Source organism: Cupressus sempervirens, chromosome 5 (genome assembly GCF_028749045.1).
Source record: "Cupressus sempervirens isolate cs-2001-9-10 chromosome 5, ASM2874904v1, whole genome shotgun sequence".
Classification (NCBI taxonomy): domain Eukaryota; kingdom Viridiplantae; phylum Streptophyta; class Pinopsida; order Cupressales; family Cupressaceae; genus Cupressus; species Cupressus sempervirens.
In genome coordinates, this window is record NC_143122.1 from 540,146,611 (window position 1) to 540,155,984 (window position 9,374).

A 9,374-nucleotide genomic window follows, 5' to 3' on the forward strand; every position below is an offset into this window, starting at 1 on the left:
TTTGCCAAGTTTGCATCATTGGCTGCATGTTGAAGCCCATCCTTGATTGGATTACCACTATTGCCACTACCAATTACCGCTATTTTCTTGAAATGCTCTTCATATTCTATGGCATACTTAACATGAAGGCAATCTTCCTTTGATTTCCATCTCACTGCTGCTACTTCTTTTCCATCTATGATTTTTTTTTCATAAACCTTACCAATATGTTTTTCTATAGTGTCGAGCTTTAGCTGAAACTTTTTCTCTCTTTTAGTTTTCCAAGTACAAATCTTACACCTACATTCTGTTGGTGGTTCATCATTGTTTGTGATTGGTTCAATAAACCAATACTTTGCTACCTAATCAACCTGGAAATTCCTTTTCATTTCCCACTCTCGCCTCATTTTTACATTCCTTTTTCTTTTCTTCCTACCAACATCAATATTATCTTCAATTACAACATCTTCTATTGTTTAAACATTGTTATCCTTGTTTGATGCATTTTGATTTAACTGAATAACAACCCCATCTTCTAGTGATGGTGAGCTATTGTGATTTCCTTTTGCACTTGTAGTTGCACAAGTTGGTGGACCAGAAACATTGTCGATTCCAAAGAAAGCCTTTATGGTAGTATCTCTAAGTTTTGGGCATTTTGATGTAAGATTAATCCCTTTACTGCCGTTGGCTGTCTTACCCTTGTCAACATGTAGCCTTCCATTGACAACCCCTTCAGTTTCACTTCCCTGAGACTGAGCAATATTAGTTAGAGACTCACCCTCCCCTGACATCTCAATCCATTGACAATCCGTTTACTTCCTTGAGAATAAGCTGTATTAGTTTCAGACTAGAAATTGAAATTAATTAATAATAGCAATACTATGAAGTGTAAAGAAATTATTGCCTACCTTGGTCCTTTACACTTTCTCTAGAATTCTAATTTCTATGTAATGTGTTGCGAGATTGTAACTCTAGTCTCTTGCCTGCCCGTTGTTTGCCAAAATATATATCAATTTTTTTTCATAAACCAAAATATACGTCAATTTTTTTGCATAAACCAAAATATACAATCCAACTAAAATCAGAAACCTACAAAGAGCTAGTCAATCTATATACCATTTTATATGATGGAGAGATCAGAAATGGATGGAGGTAGGAATGACTGGAATAAGAACGGGGATATATTCAGCCACATAAAAGGCTCTCCCCCACATTGACTAGCATAGAAGGAAGATATATATTATAGATACACGATGCATCTATTCTTGACCATTGGTCATTATGGACTACTAGCAAAACAGATGATACCAAGGACAAGACTCCACATTAAGTAGCATAAAAGGAAGATATAGATACACAATGCATCCATTCAACCATTGATCACAATAAACTACTGGCACAATAGACGACACTAAGGTGAAGATTATGGTAGGAATCAAACAGGAAGGAATACATCCCCTATCAAATGATAATGTTTTGATACCTAAGTTCCACAGCATTTTTGGGATAGGGATGGGGTACAACAGTCTCAGGGATGGCAATCAGACGGCCCTTTCTGGGGATAGTGGGTATGTGTATGTGTATGTGTATGTGTATGTGTATGTGTATGTTGTTGGCAATGGGTTGGTGCCCTCACAGGATTTGCAACATGGTTTGACAAACTCTTGTATCTTCTATAAGTCTAGTGGTTGTATCAAACATTGGCAAGTCGATCTTTTGGTACCATGCCAACCTAGCAGTTATCAACTGGTATCAAAGCTTGGTTACAAGTACCAAGTCTTGTAGGACAAGGTGAGTAACAATGGGAAAGGGATTGTTGGTAGTGGGCCAACATCCTTCATTGGATTTGCAACCTAGTTTAACAACCTCTTGTGTCTTCTATAGGTCCAGTGGTTGTACCAAGCATGGACAGGTCAATCTTTTGTGCAATAGTAATGTGCATGTGCATGTGTGAGAGAATCAAATTTCTGAGTCAATGAATAGCAATATAACATGAAATTGTTAAAATGAAGTTGGAATATGTGTACCATACTATACCAAGCTATGACAAATACACCTGTAGTACAATATCAAGAACTTGAAGTTTGCAACTTCAAACAATGAACAAAAAATCCAAATTATTGACAGTAGAGTTAACTGTTATATCATCAAGGATGAATTTGAATCAGATATATTTATGTCATTGTTGTGATTAATTTATTTGCTGTTATAAAATGGAAATTACTGTTACTATTTTCATGATCAATATAATTACTGTAATAATGCCATCGTAATAGTGGGTGTTGTTGTTATAATGTTGTCATGTTGTACTCCTTTTTCTAATGATGTCATGAAATATTTTACAGTCCTTTTAAATTGTTTTTAACCATTATAAAATTATGAAAAATTGCTTTCTTTATGGGGCGCCTAGCCATCCCCAAGATGGTCAAGGGACATCTGAAATATCCAGCCCTACACTTTGGCTTGTGAAAATTTTGCTCTAGTAGTGCTAATAAAGGAGCATAATGAGAAGCAATTAGTCATGATTTGTCAAACTCACAACAAAATCCTAATGCATGTATTTATAAAAATTGCGTTCAACCCTTATTATACAAATAAAATCACTATAAAATGCTGGTATCCATCTCTTGCAATTAGTTACTTTTCCCAATCTTATGATGCTGCAGACTTCTTTTTGTATAGAGTCAAGTTTGCATGGAACCCAACAATGTCTAGATGATAATTTTCAAGACCAAGTTTGATCTCTTCAAGTCATAAGTCATGCATTTGGTCTTATAAATGCCTTCAGGTATAGCACATGGGACAACCACATAGTTCATGAATGGGCAATTCAGCATTGTCTTTGCCAACATAAATGCTAAGCCATGATGAAATTCTTTATGAATATATTGTCAAATGCCTAGGGTTATTCACTGGCTTCATGGAGGACATATAGATGCAAATAAATTCAGGTCTTCATGACTCTCCCACTACATCTGATAATTCAAACCCAATGAGTTCACTAGGGTTATGAAATTCTATGGGTATTCATTCATAGCTACTCACATGTTGCTCATCTCTTTTGTCATTAAAATCTTAATTCAAGCCAATGGCACTTGAGTGAATAGTAATTTTTAGAAGGGTCTTCACATATAGTTATACTTGCTCTCTCCTAAGCCAGACGAGCTTGCAACCAACACATTGCATGTTCCATCAGAACAATCCTTAAGCATGAGGACATCATGTAGCCTACCATTAGAGGCTCTGTCACAAATAAAGCCCATATATAGCACCTACAAAAAAAAAACTTATGTCCTAGTCCAATTACTCAAGCAATGGCAATATTAATCAACTTATAACAAACAAATCATTTTGCATGTTGATTACCCATCCTTTCATTTTGTGAACTTTTGCCATAAAATTAAGGAATATTGACATTTGATTTGGGCATCATACATTCAGTAAATTATTTGGAAACAAGCATAACAGGAGCACATAACCTTATAGTTTTGAACCCTCAATCTAATAATTGAGTACATTGAAATTTTATGTAGGCATCACATTCAACAGTTTCATTTGGTGGTCAAATATAAGAAGGGAATCATCAATAAAGTGGTGAATATTCTCAGTCTTCACTGCACAAATAGTAATGAGTGGAACATGATCTATTCCAAAAACACCAATTTGGTACGCATATTGATATCTTGTAGCAGCCTGCTGATATTTTAGACATCATTCCCACTACACTTTGTTAGAAATGTCACCATACAAGTTTACCCTACTATGCACTCCTATTAGCTGCTGCATCAAATTCTTCTCAAAGAAGCTTATTTGTGCTACAGTGGTGTTTATTTTTTATTTTTTATCTATTCAAAGACCTTGACACATTTGAGGCTACTTTAATTGGTTTTCTCTATGGAAAAATGCTGAGAATTACTTCTCTCAATACTCTTTTTTGTGGTAAATCTAAGCTTTCCAGTAGAAAGATTGGATTGTATCAGCCATTACTAATACCTTATCTCGACCACTCGACACCATTTCCTTGGATTGCAGTAATTGCCTTCTCAATGCTCAGCACCAACATAGCTACATCTGTATGGTAGTGTGTCCATTCCACATATGATGCAATATATATGATGTGTACAGAGATAGTCAAGGTGCTCTGCAGGGATAAAAGCTGAGAATTACATCCCTTGATAATTTGTAGTAGTCTAAGCTTTCCAATCAAAATCTTGGATTGTATCAGCCATTGCCAATACCTAATTAACCATGGGGCACCATTTCCATGTATTTCATTTTTGACCTTCTCAATGGTTAGCACCAAAGTAACTGCATCTTTATAGTGGTGCATCCATTTTACAAATGATGACCTGTATATGATGTTCACCAAGATATTTGACACTCCACAGGGCGGAAATTAATTATTCAAACATGTTAAGAGCAATTTTAGGCTGCCATTACCATCTTTCAAACTGTGACATGTGCTGCTTGACACAATTTTAATTTATTTTGCAAACTAGTGGCCAGATTGAGGCTGTTGATCACATTTTTGTCTCCACTGTCCACATCAATCATTAATGAAATACGAGTGGTACAATTATTTGCATATCATTTGGACAGCTACTGCTAAGCTATGTATATGTTCATTAGGAATTCTCTTTTCTTAGCTGGTTACATCCAGCATTTGTTGCTATACAAGATTCTGGTTGGTATTCCAAATTCAAATATGTTGAATCAACACGAGGAACTAGACAAATTGCTCTAAGGATGGGTACGAGACATCTCATCTAAAATACCTCCAGGAACTGCGGCGAGGGTTACAGGGGTGGGGATGCATCCATGTGTGAAATAGTTGAGACCTTTCACAACAGATTCACAAGGAGAGTCCCTAGTGAATCCAAGTCAAGGACTTGCAAGTTTTTACAAAGGACTCAAAACTGTAGGTAGACCCAATAACAAACTTAAAACCACCACTTTTTTGTATTCTCTTTTCCAAGTACCGTGTAAGAGTCCTAGTTAGGGCTGCTGGATACATGCTGATTCAAAATTTTCAAACTATAATTTAGATAATATGTAAGTTTGTGATATTGCTATCAAGATTCAACTATGTAGGTTTTGGGTGAAGCTCATTGAGTGGCTAACAAGGACCCATCTCTCATGACAATGAACAGAACACTTAGCACTAATTACATGTCAGTGATGCTCATAGGGGTGAAGTATTGGGCCTTCACAAGAGGTCACACATCACAGTAAGATCCAACTCAAGTGTTCCTACAATGTAAATCAAACTTAACTTACTAACCCATTTGCAAAACCTTAGGAAAATGTTCTTGCTGACAGTTCTGCAAATGGGATAGCATGCTAAGGGGAGCTCAATGTTGGAGAAAACTCCATGATCAAGCATGCTTGAGTTGGAGTCGAATTGGGTTGGGTGACATCTTGGGAAAGCCCAATCCTCACCCTTGTGAGCATCCCCTAGATGCGATGAGTGTTAAGTGTTATGTTCATTCTCATAAGAGATGGGTTCTTGTGAAATGCTACTCACGAAACATGAGTCAATGAGTTTGAACCAAAAACTACACGTTTGAATGAGTTTGACCCACAAATTACACAGTTGAATCTTGATAGCAATATGACAAATTGACTTGTTGTGAAAGCTCCTACTTATCATATGTTAGTTTCTAGTGCTACATTGAATGAATCTATGGTCTATTTAAAATTACTTCTGTAAGAGTTAACAGAAAAACACTTGTTGTACAATATAAAAAGATGTCCATTTGCAAAATAATTAGCTTACAGTGCTACATTTTCTGGTCATTTAAGATTACTATTGCAAGAGTTAAAGGAAAAAAAGCTTTATGTAATATGAAAAGATGACACTTACTAAACAATCACCCATCCATCTAATTGGCCTACACATAGGAATCTCGCTAGAACTACAAACTTTGTCATAGTAATGCAGTACATAAAGAGATTTATCCAAAAATTGTAGTTTGAAGTATATTGCATAGTAGATCAGAGTAAGTTCAAATAACCATCAAGCCATTTCAGACAAATCAAGGTTGCTAAGAGGGCATCGACTCTAAACAACAAATATATTGCAGACTTGGAGACATTAAAGGGTTGAAGAAAACATCACAAACAAGTCCAGGTCCTATTTAGAAATCAGAATCTCAAGAACAATCCAGCTAGGAAGTGAAAATCAGACCTTTCTAAGAGAAAATCAATTCCAGATCTGAGTTTTACACTTAGATTTTTATCACATGCAACCATGTACATGGGACATTTTTATGGTGTTTCATGATTGATAGAAGGATGTAAATCCATATTAGATGCGGAACTCAAATGAAAATCAAGAATTTGAACTCTTCATTTTATTAAAGCTATTGACATTTTGAACAATTCATGGATGAGGGAAGATGGGGAAGCCCCTGACAAACCACTTGACACTGCTATATTGGTTAGGATGAAGCAATTCAAGGCAATGAACAAGTTGAAGAAAGTTTCTCAAAAGGTGATTGCTGAGAGTCTATCAGAAGAGGAAATAATGGGTTTGAAGGAGATGTTCAAAACCACAGACACTGATAATATTGGTACAATCACATACGAAGAGTTAAAGACTGGCCTTGAAAAATCGGGATCTAGAATCTCTGACCTAGAAGTCAGGCAATTGATGAATGCTATAGATGTAGATGGGAATGGAATGATAGATTACCTTGAATTTATCATAGCCATAGTGCACATGAATAGAATGGACAAGGAAGACCATATATATTCTGCCTTTCAATATTTTGACAAAGATAGCAGTGGGTACATTACAAAGGAAGAATTGGAGCAAGCCCTAAAAAACTATGGATTAGGTGATGAAGAGACCATTAGGGATATAATTGTCGAGGTAGAAATAGACCATGATGGACAAATTAACTATGATGAATTTGCTAGCATGATTAGGAGAGGTCAACAAGATGCCAATGGAAGCAAAAAACATGAAAAACACATCCCATCATGGGAATGATAACACATATATTTTTTCCTTTGATTGGATTCTTTTTCAGCTACTGTGCACGATATATATGGGATTGGTTCACGCAGGTCAGAAAGGTGCACATAACAACAGTTGCGGAAGCTATATCTGGAGTTTGAGTCGTGCCCGTGATTTTTCCTGCCCGAAATTTGAAGGAGCGCCAGCGGTATACTGAAGTATTATGTTTCAATGCTCACGCGAATTTGGATTTATACAAATCAATTACTAGGCGAAATGAGCCAAATCCTCCACTTTCCCTAAGATGAAACGAGCCGACTCCACAAAAAAATGAAACTGTGTTGGCGAATTCCCCCATACCGCATGCAAGTTCAACGTTGAAACTTGGCGAATGTTGCCCCGTTACCATTACCTAGTCGACTGTATGATAGGCGAGTACGGCTAGGAAAAAATGCAAATACAAGATTTTTTTTTTTTTTGGCGAATGTTGCCCCGTTACCATTACCTGGTCGGATGCCTTGGCGATTAATAAACCCAACAACCCTAGGCGACCAGGTAACCCAGAAAAAGCTTGGTGACTAGGTAAACCATGGAAGGGCTCAAAAATCACTAAAAAACACACCAGCAAAACCTCAAATTTTCCAAAATACGAAAATTTGCCACTATATTATACCTTGGTGAATTTATGTGTGAGTTAAAGGAGAGTCACCTAGTTGTAGTCAAATGCATTATGAGATACTTACAAGACACTCTTAACCTTAGGCTCAAATATGAGAAAGTTGACTTAGACTTACATGGATTCACAGACTTATATTGGGGGGGAAGTGTTAAGGATAGAAAAAGTACTTCTAGATTTTGTTTTAGTTTAAGGTTAGTAATGATATCCTGGATATGCTAAAAATGATCTTTAGTAGCACAAGCTCCACAGAAGCCGAATACATTGTAGTAGCGATGACCTCTCAGGAAGTAGTTTGGCTTAGGAAGTTACTTGTGGGACTATTTGGTCAAGCCATGAATCCTATGATTATTCATTGTGATAATTAGAGTTCCATCAAGCTTTTTGTGAATTCACTTTTTTATGATAGATCCAAGCATATTGAAATTCCTTACCATTATGTAAGAGATATGGTAGACAAGAATACTATAAAATTAGAATACATTTGTACTACAGATCAAACATCATATATTCTTACCAAACCTCTCTTTCTCTCTCGTGAAGATAGATCACTTCAGGAAAAGACTTGGTATGATTGAATTATGTAATATTGTATTCTTAAAATAATTAATAATAATAATTTTATTGTCGGGCTATTGACTGTTATGGGCTCCACCATTTGTATTCATTATCTAAGAGGTGATGATCTCTGATATAATGAATACTTGTTTAAAAGACATTATGAGAGATGGTGATTTCTCAGATAATGTGTTGAGCAATAGAGAACTACTATTAGATCTAGGTGAGTTCAAGATCATTCGTGACATAAGCATTTCTATACCTATGAATCACAACTTGGATAACGGAAGAATTTATTCTCCAGACTTTATCTTGTGTTTTGGTACATCTTAACTCAGGATCAAGTTGTGACATAGGATTGTCAGTACCTATGAGTCACAACCTGGATAAATGAAGAATTTAATCATTCTTTAGATTTTATCATGCATGTATTGCATTACATGCAATACTGACATCACTAGTATAAGTGAAAAGTCATATCACAAGATGGTTATATGATGCAGTATCATGTGTTCCATGATACCACTTGCTTAGAAGATTTAGATAGATATAGAGTATCAGTCTATGCTTATTCATCGTAATTGATTATACTAGATATGTTATCCCTTAGTATGATTATCAAGTTAAGAGGGAGTGTTAAATTTCTAACAGTGATATTCATATTGGTCTGAATGCATAGACTACACATTACTCTTCTTTCCTTGTATACCATTCTAAGGCATTAAATACATTACACTTGGAAATAGAATGGGCAACGATCCTTAGCAATAATGGTGTTATGCACTAACTATAACTATTTAGTTATGTTAGTTAATACATTTGTTATCTCCTATTGAGCGTCGATTTCTATAAATGAAGTGTGGGCAGACCTAGAGACGATCATGTCTCTTTAAGGGACATGCCCTTTGGTCATGGCATAAGATGTGGGTATGATTGAAGTTTAAGGACACACACCACATTGAAGTCTACTCCTTAAATCAATACTGCCTGAAGACAAATCGTAGAAATATAAGCATTTCCATAATTATATTATTTCATTCAAACAAGACTATTTATTGAAGATTATCTACAACAAACCTAGAAAGGTACAATATAAGTTTGATTCACTTAAGAATTTTTAGAAACTTTACACCAAGGAGGACTTTGCACAAAGCACCAACTCCTATAGAACCAGCCCAAAGGAAGTCCATTTTCAGAATG

At 35.8% G+C, this 9,374-nt stretch overlaps 1 pseudogene; it reads left to right on the forward strand.

Annotated features, from left to right (window-relative positions):
- Positions 1-1,491: 1,491 nt before the first annotated feature.
- On the forward strand, positions 1,492-6,973 carry LOC149557074 (calcium-dependent protein kinase 15 pseudogene; annotated as a pseudogene).
- The last annotated feature ends 2,401 nt before the right edge of the window (positions 6,974-9,374 follow it).